Source organism: Neofelis nebulosa, chromosome 3 (assembly GCF_028018385.1).
Source record: "Neofelis nebulosa isolate mNeoNeb1 chromosome 3, mNeoNeb1.pri, whole genome shotgun sequence".
NCBI classification, from domain to species: domain Eukaryota; kingdom Metazoa; phylum Chordata; class Mammalia; order Carnivora; family Felidae; genus Neofelis; species Neofelis nebulosa.
The window spans coordinates 206,515,864-206,531,189 of NC_080784.1; the positions used below are offsets into that span (position 1 = coordinate 206,515,864).

General features: G+C 58.4%; 1 protein-coding gene and 1 long non-coding RNA gene across 2 annotated transcripts in view; both read left to right on the forward strand.

Annotated features, from left to right (window-relative positions):
* The window catches only part of SLBP (stem-loop histone mRNA binding protein), a 77,108-nt gene that overhangs the window by 20,418 nt on the left and 41,364 nt on the right, over nucleotides 1-15,326 (forward strand). The gene's annotated exons all lie outside the window — the stretch shown is intronic.
* On the forward strand, nucleotides 4,931-7,675 carry LOC131507919 (uncharacterized). Its single transcript, XR_009259820.1, has 2 exons — nucleotides 4,931-6,533; nucleotides 6,885-7,675. It is a non-coding gene; the product is annotated as an uncharacterized LOC131507919 (long non-coding RNA).

Consider the following 15,326-nt stretch of genomic DNA (forward strand, 5'->3'; position numbering starts at 1 on the left):
GATTTTATATCCAGAAAACTTTCTGGCGTAAAGGGTGCAGAAGGTCACCCACGTGGGAGAAGGCCGAATTCTGAGAACATGCTCCTGGGAGCCCTTCCCGAGGAATGTGCTGGAAGATGGGCTCCGACGGCTAACACGATCAGGGACGTGGTTATCTTGGCGATCAGCGTGCTACCCGTGCGGTTGGCTGGCGCGCCAACACAAGGTGAGGAGCCTCAGCTCAGGTGCAGAGGGTGAACACGTGGAGGGTCCTTGCTCTGGCAGCCGCTTGACCAGATGGAGCGGGGAAGGCGGACCACACAGAAAAACGTTTCATGTTCGTAGTGATCCTATCGTGGGTGTCGGCACTCCTCGCACCACTGGGAAGACCCAGGGAGACGTTACGGGGTCTTCCGGCCCCCACGTCTGCTGTGCCCTCTGTGTGGGAGGAGAGACACAGGTACCTGGAGGAGAAGGGCTTCCAGCAGAGCTCTGTGGTGTCCGTGTGCACGGAAAGCGTCAGGAAGTACCGTGGTGTTTGTCGCAGCCAGCTGGGAATGACCCAGATGTCCTCCCGCGGGTTCTGGACACGCTGTGTGTCAAGGTGTCGTGCAGCCTGTGTCCAGCCCATACCTCCCTCTGCTCCGTATCTTATCTGTAACCGGCCACCAGTCTGTTGGGCTTACGTAGCCACATGTCCGTAGTCTGTATCTCCTCTGTATCGTCTTTGTCTCCCCTCCACCTCTTTCTGCCGAAAAGCTCTAGAGACAGTGACCAACCCAGCGCAGTGACCATCCTTTGCCCCCGTACCGTGGTCTTGAAATACCATCGCTCACTCTGAGGGCCTCTTGGAAAAATGGCTGATCCCAGGTGCGGGGCGGGGTGTCCGTGATGAGCCTGGGCCTGCGTCCCGCCGACCGCCCCACGGTTTGAAAGTCCAGGAGGGTCACACCCACAGGACTCGGCAGTGACCTGAAGTGATCCCCCAGTGCCCCAAACTGGGACAGTTTGATCTCCAGTGGGGACAAGAGATGCAACGAATTAAAACCCATCGAAATGTTTTAAGTTAAAGAGCTCATAACGATATTTTGGGAAAAGCCAGAAACAGGTCCCTTTTGGAAGATGATGAGGGCCCCGGGCGGGGCGGGGGGGGACCACCTGTCTCTGGCCCGACCTAATTGAGCTGTGCCACGGGGTCTGCCCGACTGCTGACCCTCCTGACCGGTCTGGCCCTCCGTTGTGCACGTGTCCGCTGGATGACCTCTCTCGGGGCCCCTTGGAGACTGACACACTTACCCTCGAAACGTGCCCGCCAAGACCAGAATGCAGGGACACTTGCTTTTGCCTCTGTGAATCTTACAGATGACAGTCGTCCCCCTCCTGAGGCACCGGTGGCCCTACCAGATCTAATACGAGGTTAGCTCTCGGGGTGCGTGCGAGCCCTTGGGTCTCACTCCCTGCCCCTCTGCGTGTCCCCTCGCTTGGTACCATATGGGGCTCGGGTCTGGGTTTTCAGGGAGTGACCACGGCTGTACACATCGTCCGTCCGATGCCCCATCAGGAAGTTACCCTGAATGAGACCAGGCGGCACAGAGTGACCTGCTTCCTTTGTGGTCTTGAAGTGACTTCTCAGTTTGGGGGACGCTCTAGTGGCCCTCCCCCACCTTCTGACGGGGTCGGCGCACGGGTTGGAAAGGGACCTGGAGGGTCAGCACGTGTGACTCGCGCAGGCACCGGCGTCACTGGCTGCTCGGACCCTGCGGCGGGTGCCGGCCTGCCGTTCGAGCCGCCCCTGGTTTGAGCGGAGGCCGACCCAGGCCCTGGACCTGGCTGCCAGCAGGCAGGAAGTCACGGGGAAGGAGGTCGTGCCGGCCTTTGCCCAGAGGACACAGCAGCCACGTGCTGACCGTGGGCCTCTCCAGGGACAGGCCCTGTGGTCCCGGTCCGTCACGGTACAAGAGAAGGGACGGATCGCACCTCTGCGGGCCCGAGACCCCAGGGCGACATCAGGTACAGACACAGGCAGTGTCTGGGCTGTCACCTCCGGGCCCTCCAACTGTTTGTAAAGGCAAGGAAGTGAGGATTCTGGAGCCAGGCAGGGACCAAGCTGTGGGAACTGGAGCCCAACGGAAGCTGCACAGCTCGGGTCCAAGACCCAGCCCTTCTTCCCAGGACTCCAATGCACATCTGTCTCTGAGGGTAATACCCCCGCACCTCCTGTTTATGATTCGGTAATCGTAAAGCAAGAGAAACGGAAGCCAAGGAAAAAGAAAAAGAAGCCACATCATTTCTTTACTACGTCAGTATCAAAAAATGAGCGGGCGTCCAGCTGTGGGACATTCTGGAGAAGGCGGAACCACAGGGGCTCCGGGGGGAGGGGAGGGGGGAGGAGGGTGAACAGCCGGAGCCCGGGGCAGCTTTAGGGCAGCGAAGCAGCTCCGTGTGGCGCCAGGGTGGTGGGTGCCTGCCATCATGCGCTCGTCCAGACCCACGGGACGTGCACCACCAAGGGTGACCCTGCTGTGGACTCGGGGTGATGACGACGCCACGGCGCACTCCAGCAGGTGCACCACCCGGTGGGGATGTGGATCGCGGGGGAGGCTGTGGGGGGGCAGGGGGCGTGGGACATCCCCGTGCCTCCCTCACGTTTGCTGTGAGCCTAGATCTGCTCTCAGAATACTCTTGAGAAAAAAGATGAATGAATGTTAGACACAAGAGAAAAGCCGGAGTCGATAGGTCAGGGGCACCCACAGCATATAAGCTGTTTTTTCCCGTCGTTCTCATCCGCCAAGAGCATCTCCAGGCTGCTTTCTAAAAAGCCGTGTGAGGGGCGCCCGGGTGGCGCAGTCGGTTAAGCGTCCGACTTCAGCCAGGTCACGATCTCGCGGTCCGTGAGTTCGAGCCCCGCGTCGGGCGGGGCTCCGGGCTGATGGCTCGGAGCCTGGAGCCTGCTTCCGATTCTGTGTCTCCCTCTCTCTCTGCCCCTCCCCCGTGTCTGTCTCTCTCTGCCTCAAAAATAAATAAACATTAAAAAAAAAAAAAACCTTAAGGGGCGCCTGGGTGGCGCAGTCGGTTAAGCTGCCGACTGCGGCTCACGTCACGATCTCGCGTGATCTCGCGTGAGTTCGAGCCCCGCGTCGGGCGGGGCTCTGGGCTGACGGCTCGGAGCCTGGAGCCTGTTTCCGATTCTGTGTCTCCCTCTCTCTCTGCCCCTCCCCCATTCATGCTCTGTCTCTCTCTCTGTCCCAAAAATAAATAAAAAACGTGGAAAAAAAAAAAAACACTTTAAAAAAAAAAAAAAAAAAGCCGTGTGAGAGAAACCCGGCCAGTGAGGCGCCCGGAGGAGGGGACCCCAGGGGCATGCGAGGCCCACGTGGCACACCCACAAGGTCCTCTCACCCATCCGGGTGGACACCATCTACACCTGAACCGGGCCCTCTGGGCGTTGCCGCGGGGCTCGGGGCGCTTGCCTTGGCCAAGCCGGCCGCCCAGCAGTCAGCCGGGGCGCCCGCTCCAAACTTGCTCTCTTCCTCCCGACAGGGGCAGGGGTCTTTGGGGCGGTACTTTGAAATCGTAAATATCCTGCCCATCCATTGTTTTTAGCGTCTATGTTAGGGTGCTCAAGAGAAAGAGGACCGATAGGACATGGGGAGACATGTACATATATTCTAATATTTGCCCCTTTTTCATACGAGAAGATATATATGTGTTTATGTCAGACAGAATCTGCCCTTCTGTGACTGGCTTATTTCACTGAGCACAGTGTCCCCAGGTTTATCCGTGTCGTGACAGGTCTCAGAACGTCTTTCCTTTTTCAGGCTGACTAATATTCTGATGTATGGATGGGCCACATTTTGTCCATCCATCCATCCATCGACCCATCAGTGGGCATTTGGGTTCTTTCCACCTTTCGGCTGTTGTGAATAAGGCCAAGAATAGGGTACAAATTTCTCTTCGAGACCCAATTTTAAGTTCTTCTGTGTTTCTGCACCCAGAGGTGGACTTGCTGGGTCGTGTGCTAATTCTGTTTTTTGGGTTTGGAAGACCCACCCTGCTGCTCCTTGCAGCTGCCTTTTCTTCTTTTATTTTTTAATACTAGGCAATTTTACTTATTTATTTTAATGCTTGCTCATTTTTTAAGAGACAGAAACAGAGTGTGAGCGGGGGAGGGACAGAGAGAGAGGGAGACACGGAATCCGAAGCGGGCTCCAGGCTCCGAGCTGTCAGCACAGAGCCTGACGTGGGATTCAAACTCACGGATGGTGAGATCATGACCTGAGCTGATGTCGGACACTTAACCAACTGGGCCACTCAGGTGCCCCTATAATTTCTTTTAAGTTTATTTATTTTGAGAGAGAGAGAGAGAGAGAGAGAGAGAGAGCGCGCAAGCGAGCACTGGAGGGGCAGAGAGACAGGGAGACAGAATTCCAGGCAGGCTCCGCAGGCACGGGGCTTGGACACACGCACCGCGAGATTGCGACCCGAGCTAACGTCGGACACTTAACCGAGCCACCCAGGCTCCCCTAGATTTTTTTTTTTTTTTTTTTTTAACAGCATTCCTGAACAAGCCTGTGAGAAAATCAAAGGAAACTAATTATAGCGAGCATCTTTAATGAGATGAGCAAAACCACACAGATTGGGTCTGAAGGACACTGACGTTCAAACAGATGGATCTGCTCACCCCCCCCATCCACCCCCCCCCCCCCCCGCCCGTGCCTTCCGCCAGCTGGGTCCACCGGGTGTGACGGTGTGTGCAGGTCACTTGGGGGTCGTCTCGCTGGCGCTGCCCCAGGTGCCTCGGCTCCCCTCACCTCCATACCTGCACCCGGCTCCCTCCCCACTCGCCTGGGCTTCTCCAGGTGTGTCTCTGCAGGAGCGCTAGTGTTGACAAGGTGTATCTCGGCCTTTTACTTGGTGCACGTGGTTTGTGCGTGTTCCTGCACAGCTCCTGCAAGCGGGCTGGCTGAGGGTGCGTCCCGTGGCGCTGTGTGAGGCGGGGGTCACCGGCTGGCACTTGCCGGGGACCCTGCAGTGGCGGGTGCAACGTGGAGGACCTCCCCCTTTCTAGGCCCGGCTGGGACAGAGCCCCCCATTCTCTCGCCAGCAGCCCGCGTGGGGTGCAGGTGTCTGGACGGTTGTCTGTCCAGCCGTCTCTTACTGCAAGAGGTGAAAACTGCCACGGAAAGCTTCCCCTTGAGCCCTGGGCCCCAAGCTTCACCTGCCTGAGGGCCTTGGCGGAGCTCCTGCCCTGCGGGCTCGCAGACGGGGACCCTTGCTGCTCCTGGGTGTCCCTGTCCCCACGAAGGTCCTCCTGTCACCCAGCCCGTGCGCACTTCCCCGGAGGAGGGCCTTCCCACACTCTCTGCCAGAGCACAGGACGCATTCTGCAAACCAACGACGCACAAAAGGCCCAGAGCCCAAAGCTCTACGGGCAGCGGGCCGGGAGGGGAGGCCCCAGCGTCTCACACGGCGCAGGTGCAGGCATGGTGCCCCGGCCCCACCCGAGCCCCCTCGCGGTCCGGACAACGGCCCGCTTCCCTGGCCACCCTGGTGTCCGTCGAGGCTGCTGCAGGGCCTGAGGGGGACCCAGACCCAGGCTCTGAGTGGCTGGTTTCCGGGCCTGTCTCGGGCACACACGTTGCAGCCTCTCCGTGAGCCTCAGTTTTCTCATCTGTAAAATGGGAAGAGGGCATGCCCAGGATTGACGTGAGCCTGAGGGGAAAGACTGGACGCAAGGACACTTGACGGGCCACCAGCTTGCATCAGCATGGTAGGCTGCTCCCATGAGTACCTGGTGGGTAGGCCAGGGCATTCCCCGGGTAAGCCTCTCCCTTCTGGAGCTTTGCTTCTGGCTCAAATGAGGAGTTCTGTTTCTGCCCTCCAGTCAGAAAACCGTTTAGGTCCCTTGTGGCTTTTTTTTTTTTTTTAATTTTTTTTTTTAACGTTTATTTATTTTTGAGACAGAGACAGAGCATGAACGGGGGAGGGGCAGAGAGAGAGGGAGACACAGAATCGGAAGCAGGCTCCAGGCTCTGAGCTGTCAGCACAGAGCCCGACGCGGGGCTCGAACTCACGAGCCGTGAGATCATGACCTGAGCCGAAGTTGGCCGCTTAACCGACTGAGCCACCCAGGTGCCCCCCTGTGGCATTTCTAACAAGCTTCCCTCAAAGTCTGGTCTGACAGGCGCTCTGGCATCACAAGTTCAAAGGACTCTGGCAAAGCTGTGTTCCATGTCTCCTTAGAGCTGCCCGGTGACATTAGCACATTGAAGGCTCTGATAAGTCCTGTAATAAGGAAGTCGGTATAAAGTGGAGTTGCCAAGTGTTCCCCGCACTTATTGGACGGCAGGACCTCTTTTGTGAACATCTGTGGACAGTACGTGGAATGAATGCCTGAAAATACTGTGCGTCTTCACCCTGGGAGAAGAGGGGGCAAGTCACTTGAAAGGCTACTGGGCCTCACATCCCCGTCTGCACCTCCCGCTGAGTCCCTCACAGACTTGTCTGTTAGAAGTAGGCTGCACAGAGGAAAGTGACCCGACTCCTGCTTCCGGGTGAGTCGTGGCCTTGGCAGTCTGAGCGTGCGGTGGAGCCCGGTGAGAGCCGTCGGCCGGCTGGGACATCTCCTCGCCTGGCGAGGCCTCAGTGGCCTGTCTGTGGGGTCTCCCAGTGAGGGCTGCTGAGTGGTGGGCGAGCTGGCAGCTGAATGCCAGGAAGGCTGAGGGCTGCGCAGAGGGGGCACGGGAGGGGGATTGTGGGAGCCGTCCTGGCGGCGGCTGCAGCGGCAGCGGGGTGCGGGGGCTCAGCTGAAAACGGGGGCTCGGCCCCACTTGGCTCCTCTTGGACCCCGGCCTGCAGGGTCCTGGCTTCCTCTTCAAATGGGGCTTTTAATTCCTGTGTCAAAGGTCAAGTGAGAGGCCATCCCCTTAAGCATGGAGAGAATTACGAAACCGTGTCAACCTGCGAGGACATTTATCTTCTCGGAGAAAGTCGACGGCCTAAAAAGTCACTTTAAATGTGGCTGAGGCTGGCTGCCTCCCCTTGGAGTTTCCATCAGTGACAACTCCCCGGTGGGACAGGAGGCAGGCAGCAGGGCCAGCAGGCTAACTCTGCCCACCAAACCTGGAGTGCCCTGGCCTAGCCTGCGGTCCAGATTCCCTCCAGTCTGCACAACTCTACACGCTGTTGTGTCTCCCCTGGGTGATGCTGTGGCCACAGAGCATGGCACGTGTGTCACAAGAAGCTTGCAGCCCTCCCCCTATCTTGGGGAAGCCAGGCCCCAAGGCCCAGCCCCACGGGGGTGAAGGGAGGGGAGCCCCTCCTCTGGCTTCACCCCAGCAGGGCCACATTATTCAAAGGCCCTTCCTCCATAAAGCAAAACAAAATAAATATCACATTTTATGGCGGCGTTGGTCTAAAGACAAGTAGATTAATACTATATATCACAATTTATTTTTTATTTTTTTAAATTTACACCCAGATTAGCATATAGTGCAACAATGATTTCAGGAGTAGATTCCTTAGTGCCCCTTCCCCATTTAGTCCACCCCCCCTCCCACAACCCCTCCAGTAACCCTCAGTTTGTTCTCCATATTTAGGAGTCTCTTCTGTTTTGTCCCCCTCCCTGTTTTTTACTCGTTTTGTTTCCCTTCCCTTATGTTCATCTGTTTTGTCTCTTAAAGTCCTCATGAGTGAAGTCATATGATTTTTGTCTTTCTCTGACTAATTTCACTAGCATAATACCCTCCAGTTCCATCCACGTAGTTGCAAATGGCAAGATTTCACTCTTTTTGATCACCGAGTAATACTCCGTTGTATATATATGTATACACCACATCTTCTTTATCCATTCATCCATCGATGGACAGTTGGGCCCTTTCCATACTTTGGCTATTGTCGATAGTGCTGCTATAAACGTGGGGGTGCATGTGTCCCTTCAAAACGGCACACCTGTATCCCTTGGGTAAATGCCTAGTAGTGCAATTGCTGGGTCGTCGGGTAGTTCTATTTTTAGTTTTTTGAGGACCATCCATACGGTTTTCCAGAGGGGCTGCACCAGCTTGCATTCCTACCAACAATGCACACAATTTTTTCTTTGACCTAAAGTTTCAGTTTTCTTGGGACTTCCCTTTGCTCCCAGCTCAGCCTACTCATCTGTAACACGGGGACGATCTAATACCGTCCCGTGGCTAATGCCTAGTGGGAGCCTGACAGGTGGCACTGCCATGACACAAAACCCACGGCCCATGGGAACATGCATCCCATCGCGTTGGACTCCCACACGTGGGCACCAAGACCCAGTGGTGACCTCCAGGCTGCCACTCCGTCCCCACAACTTTGTCCCTGGCTGCAGGAGTTTTACGTGAGATCACCAAGCCGGTGAGAGACATTAATGTGGCACAGACTGTCTTGTTCCACTGGAAGCCTTTAGGATTTATCCAAATAAGGGCTGAGAGGGGCAGCCTTTTCGATAAACACAAAGGTGCCCTCGGTGACTCGAGGTGGTTGTCAGGGGTCAGGGCGAGCTAAGACTTCTCCAGGCACAGGTGCCCTCAGGTATCTGAGCCCTGCTCTGGCCTGGGTCACTCAGCCACTGGCCCTTGGCCACCCTGGCTGGTGCTGACTGAGTCTCAGAGGGCCGAGAAGGACAGCAGTGAAGACCTGTGGCTTTGCAGGCCTGCCAGTGGAGATGGCCTGGGCACCTGCGTGCCAGCACCTACCCCCATGGCCCTCAGGTGTCGCCGGTGCTGCCCCTGCACCAGCCACACGGGCACTCCTGCTCTTCCAGACGGCCACAGGCTGCATCTTTCCCAGCCTGGCAGCAGCCGGCTTGGCCCCAGAGCCTGTACAGGCCAGGCCCTGCCTCGCCAGGCCCAGAACCTGCCTCGCCAGGCCCAGAACCCGCACCTCCCCTTGCCCAATCCCACGCTGCTGGGAGGTTCACGCTTCCACTCCTTTGGGAGGTGGAATGCTGCTCCCTCTTCTGCCCTGTTGATGCCTTCTACCAGGGGCCTCCTACATCTGTCTGGCCTCAGGGCCTGCACAGGGCCCGGCCAGTGGAGCCCCCTCCTCAATTCCGCCCCTGCCCCCAGGCCGGGGTGAGCACACCAGTGGCAGGCGGGCAGCTTCCTGTCCTCTCCTCCTCACCAGCCCCAGGTTAAGCTCTGGACCACTTGGTCCCAAAGGCCTCTCCCAGCCCTAGTGACTCCTCCCGGCTGAGGATTGTCCTCCCGCCTGTGCCCTTTGAATGAAACCCACAGAGGCATCGCCTATGCAGAAGGGCAGGAGCTCCTGGCCGCCCCTGAAGCTTGATACAGCGCCTGCTATGGGGGCCTGGGGCAGTCAGGGGCCGCCTCTGACCAGGTAGGGACCCCTTCTGGGAGGGTAGGCGTTTGCTGGCCGCCCAGCCTCACACCCTAGAGACCCCCAGGGGTCCAGACACAGCGGGCCATTGTGCTCAGGCTGGCGGGAGCCCCGCTTCTCTCTGCCGCTCACACGGGGCAAATCTGGACGAGACCCCAGGGGGCCAGCGCCTTGCCCAAGGTCACACCGCGGGTCGCAGTCAGGGCAGGGATGGGTACTCAGGCTGCGGCCTCGGCGGCGTACGGTCCGGGAGTGGGGACCCTAAATGGCCAGATTGACGGCGGGGTCAGACCCTTCCCGCTGGCCCTGATCGAGCGCCCCCTCCTCCGCCGCAGGTCGCCACCGCCGCCAGGCTTCCCGGCCGCGTCCGGCGACCTCACCTCCAGCGCAAGCTGGCGAGCGCGCGGTGGGCGGGGCTCCGATCTGAGGGCGGGGCCAGGGTGGTGTCCTCGCCGGCGGCGGGCGGAGCTGGGGGCGGGGCTCCGAGAGGCCGCTCCCGCCCTCCGCGCAGGTCCGCCCTGACATTGCGTGCAGGCCCCGCCCCCCGGGCGCGCGGCGGAGGCAGCGGCAGCGGCGGCCAATGAGATGGGCAGGAGGGGCGGGGCGCCGGTCGCGCGGTTGTTCCGTCGGGGCTGAGGCGCTGGGTTCCCTGCGGGAGGAGCGCGGCGGGCGAGGCTCCTACCGGGTGTGCGCGCCCGCCCGCCCGCGTGTGCGCGCCCGCGCGTGAACTTGCGCCCCGCGGTCCCTGCCGCTGTCAGCGCGCAGATCCCGGCCGGCGCGGCCCCGTGCTTTCCCAGATCCGCGTCAGCGTCGAGCGCTTTCGCGGCTGGACTCGGAGAGCGAGGCGGGCGGTCTGCGAGAGCGCGGGGCCTCCGGGACTCGCGACCCGGCGTGGGGTCTCCTGCCTCGCGCACGGGCCCTCAGGCCAACCCGGGTCCCCCGCGCCCCTCCCCCACCCCGCCCTCCGGCTGTCAGCGGCCGCGCTGCCTCTTGCGGACCGGACACGCGCGGCTCCGGAGGGTCCTGCGCTCCGGGGCTGGTCGTCTTGTAGCGAGAGGGAGCAGGAAGGTGGACGTGCCAACCCGTGAAGGGAGGGGACCCCGGGGGCCTGGACGGCCACCCGAGCGGATTCCAAAGCCGCCTGCCCTGCGTAGACTGGCCAGGCGTGAGTCCGGAGGCTGCGCGGTGAGAGCAAGGCGCCTGGGCGGGTCACTGTGCTGCCGGGCCCTACCTGTGTCCGCCCGATCACGTCTCCAGCGGGGCTTCGGGAGCTTTTGCATTTTATCATGGGGTGCCTCTGCTTGGTCCCAAAGCCGCCCCCACGTTACATACTTCTGGATTGTCTTTCTGAAACTCAAACTCGACCCCTCCCTTACGTTTAGAGAGGTCTCTGAGCACCAAGAGCTTTTGAAGATGGGTTAGTTTGGGTTCATTCCACCACGTTAAGGGATCTGAGCTCATACATTCTGCTTCTTCAGACAGTCCGCTGTCACCTCACGGCCTCTTGAGTGTGTCCCTGATCAAAGCAGGTCCAGGAAGGGAAGTGAAATTGCCCTGAAAGAGAAATAAACGTAGAAATTGTTTAGAAACAGTGGCTTGAAAGAAAATCGAGGCAGTTTGTGCAGGAATTCTAGACAGTGATTCTTTCAGACAATTCTCCTACTTCCAGTCTTCATATTATTTCCCAGGTCTGGTGCCATCGTCCACCTCCTAAGTCCCCTTTGTGCTGTGAGCAGTGGTGGGGTCAGTTGTGGTGCCCTCCCGTGGCTTGAATGATTCCCCTGGCTTTCCTCGCTGCCCATGAGCTTAGAACTTGGTTCGGAAGTTCTGTCCCTCTGTTGTGCCCTGGGATGGCACTTTGAGGGTCATACTGCTAGGGGGGCAGCGTGTGGTGGGAATGGGAGCCGTCAAAACGATTCTGCCTTTTGGATGGATCATTATATTTTCTTGGCTTGCGTTGGATTTGGGCACCATGGAAAAGAGAACAGTTCTCACTGTTACTGGAAACATGTAATGGAGAAAACACCAAAGTTATTGTCATATATTTTTTTAAGTGGATCTATTGGGACCTTTCTTAGTTACACAAGGAGATTGTCATCCTTTTACTGGTAGATAAAGGGACCAGGAGAACACTTAGAGATAGTTTTCACAGGTGCCTTGCAAACATTGTAAAACAACTTTGTTTTTTTTTTTTTTTAAGTAGGCTTCATGCCCAGGGCAGAGCCCAATGCAGGGCTTGAACTCATGACCCTGAGATCAAGACCTGAGTTGAGATCAAGAGACGGGCACTTAATTGATTGAGCCACACAGGTGCCCCAAAAACAACTTTTTTAAAAAACAACCAATTGAAATTTTTATATACACCCTTTTGGCTTTTTCTGAAGTGATATTTCCTGAAGGAAAGTTGAGTTTCACAGTCTTTTGAGCATTTGTTTTAAGTGGCCATATTTAAGTGTGTCCCAGGGACCTGGGCATTTTCACATGTGTTATGTCATTTAATTCCTTGTGGCCTCATCAAGCGGGTGATTCTTTACTGTTTTCAGCGCAGAAAAGTAGACCCCGAGAGGTGGAGTCACCTGCTTAGGAGATCCCAGCGAGTCTGAACATGGTCTTTCTTCCAGCCAACTGGAGCCCTCCTTATGGCCTAGCTCTCAGAATGAAGTTACTTGCTGTGGCTTTTCTTCTTCAACGTGGGACAGTTCCCACCTACTGGTAGACAGGGGACAACGGTAATCTCTATTTTAAGATGTGAGTTTTCTTTCCTTTGTTGATTTGCAAAGGTATCACTTCAAAGACGGTTTCGTGCACCTTTAAGTTATGCGTTCGGCTGTCCAGACCCTCTTGTGGGTAATGTTAGCAAGATGTCGCTTCATTAGGTCGGGTGACTTTTATCTCTCTTTGCTTTGAAGTCTTTACAAAAAGATTTCAATGGTCTTGCACAGTTTATCAACACCACCAGCTTTGTGGCACCAACACAGAGCTTTAGCCGAGGCTTTTCTAGGAGCTGCTGATATGACATCCAGATGTGTCCGTTCAGGAAGGCGCTCAGCCCCTGGGACGGAGCCGTGCCCCTCTGCTCCACCGATGGCGACAGCTGTGATTTCGCGGTCCGCAGTAACCGCCTGCATGGCTTATCCCCCCGCAGCGTGAGTGTGAGCACACTCCTCTCCCCTTCCTGCCCAGCATCCGTGTGAGGCAGGAGTGAGGCTTAGGTCTGGCTCCAAACTTTGGCTCCATTCGCTTTGTTAAGTGTCACCGCTTTACTTATTTTCGCAGTGTTACCAAAGCCTCCAGAGTTGGTGGCTTCAAACAACAGTAATCGTTCATTATTGCTCATGCTGTCAGGGGCCCAGAATTCCCAGGCAACTTGTCTGGCAGCCTCTGCTCGGGTTGGTCGGTGGGGGCTGGGGCTGGAGCATCCCTTGAGGGCGTCCCCGCTCCCGTGGGTACCTGGGGACCCGCGCTGGGAGCAGCGGCGGCCCTGGGCTCTCTATCTCCCCAGCGTGGTGGCTTTGGGGCGCGTCCTGTAAGAGAGCCTGGCGGTCGTAGCGTCTTTCCCACTTTGGCCTTGGAAGTCGCCTCACCTCTGTCCATGTTCAAGGGGCCATGTTCAAGGTGAACTGCCTCATGTGGGAGCCGGGCGGAAGGCTCTGCAGCTGCATGGGTTCAGACCACACACGGCTGCTTTCCCGCCAGACCGCGAGGTTGCTCGTGTGCTCTCTGAGAGAAAACTCGAGACCTGGGCCTGGGTCTGCTGTGTGAGCGGTGAGCTCATGAGTCTGCAGGGTGCTCCTTTAGGAATGCATGCCGCCGAACAGTATCGGTGGGCTTGACTGTTGTCTTTTTCTGTGAAAACCCACCCTGGGCACCTGGTGATTTGGGGCTGTAGAATGGGCCCGGCCCTAGCCTTTCATTACTGGGGATGGTTGCTGACCGTGAACTCTGGGGCAGGCTCCGGGCACAACAGGCTAGGCAGGTACTTCAGCTGTTCTCTGATTTTGTGCTTTGGAAACCATCCTGGAGGAGCTGGGGTGGGCTGTCCAGAACCCGGACTTGAGCTCAGGTGTCTGACTTGCAGCCAGTGAGGGGGTCCAGGTGGGGTGCCAGTTAGGCCTCTGCCTGGGACTCAGGAGGCAGAGAGGGGATTGGTCCATCCACCAGGCTCCCACTGCGGGGGGCCACCTGGAGAGGACTGCGGCCGTGTGAAGCCCTCTGCAGGGAGGCAGTCCCCTCTCCCTCTCCGCGTGAGTGGAGAGCCAAGGTGACAGGCACGGAGGAAGCCTCCACCCTGATCTCAGAGACCAGAACAAGCAGAGAGGACAGGGGAGCTGAGCCGGTGCAGCAGTAGCTGCTGAGGGATGGGGTGTGGGTGTCCCCTGCGCCCAGGTGCCCTGCTCAGGAAGCTGCCACCCACACCTGAGCGGGGCTGGAGGTCCAGAAGGGCTGAAGGGTGGCCCCAGGCCTCTGACTAAACGAAGCGTGTTGGTCGAGTTTCATCGTTCTTTGGGGGGGTTTGGGCAGGGGTTTGCACTGGGCAAAGACTGTAAGGAAAGCGGGGTTATTAACTTTGGGGAACTGAGCTGGGAGTGACGGCCTAGTCAAGGGGTCATGTAGCCATTTGTGGCGGTTCGGACGTGTGGGACCTGGTATAGGGACGTGTTGCCAAGATCTGCAACCTCTTCTTCCTCACCGTCTGGAGAATGTTCTGGAACGTGCAGGGTACCATCGTACACGGGTTATTAGATGTCGACAGAAGTAAGTGCGGCGCTGAGGGGTGAACGCGGCCACGGAGCGGAGCTGGTGGCGCGGACCCTCCGTGGGTGAAAGAAACGGCGGGATTGGTGTTTAGACCGCGCGTTGCCATGGTAAAACATCTGTGGCTTATTAGCAGCTGAACTGTGTCACCTAAGGGTCCAGATGTTGACGCCCTCACTCCAGTGTCTCAGAGTGTGACCTTGCTGGGAAACGGGGCGCCGCACCAAACGTGGGATGAGAAAGGAGGAGCCGGTACTGGACGGGGCGGGGCCTTAGAGGAAGGGGTGTGGCCACAGACACAGGGTCCTACCCCCACTGGCCCTGGAGCCGCCAGAAACCCCCCGGAGGGCCGGGGTCACGTCCTCCCAGCGTCTTTGCAGGGAGCGTGGTCCTGCCCACGCCTCGACCCCCACGCTTGTGGCCTCCGCGCCGCGACATCGAAGCTCTCCGCTGTGCTGAGCCGCCTCCTCCGTGGCCCTCCGATACGACGTCCCCAGGGCACTCGTGTACCTTTGCAAGTGCTGCCTCTGACTCTGTTAATCAACTGAAACGGACAAACAGAAATAGAGCCCGCTCGGGTGCCCTTTTCGGAGGTAGCTTCCCAGAGAATGAGAGGGCCACAGAAGCCAGCTAAGGAGTCCCAGTGCACGCGGGGGGCTGGCGTCTGCACCCGGGCCGAGTCCGCGGAGAGGGTGCGTCCCACAGCACCTCGCGTGCAGCGACGGGAGGGAGGAGCCGGGTGTGTAGATGACGCGCCGCGGGCCAGCCTGAGGATCGTGGCCTCTGTCCTCCAGCCACGGAGGGGGTTTCTGGGGCTTGGGGCTCCGGCTTGCTTCCTTTTGGGCTGGTTGGGGGGCACCAAGTGCTGGGAAGGGACAGCCCGGCCCCCGGAGGTGGGGTGCAGTGGGCGTGGTGGGGGGCCCCAATCAGTGGTCTGCTTGCACAGAAGGACCAGCGCCTCTAAGGCGGGTGCTGTGTGGCTGCAGGGGTGAGACAGTTAAGGGAGGACGTGGGGTCACAAAGGACGGCTCCCAGCACGCGGAGCCACAACGGGTGTCCGAGCTCAGGTGTGCTTCCAGAAGTGCCCAGGAGCCCAGACACGCGTCCTGCGTCGGTCCTCGTAGCTCTCGGGTTGGAGCCCCATGCCCGTGGTTCACCCCTGTCTGTCCGTGAGCCGGCTGGTTCTCTCACCGGCACCCGTTGTGTGGGCCCCGAGCCGAGTCTGGGCT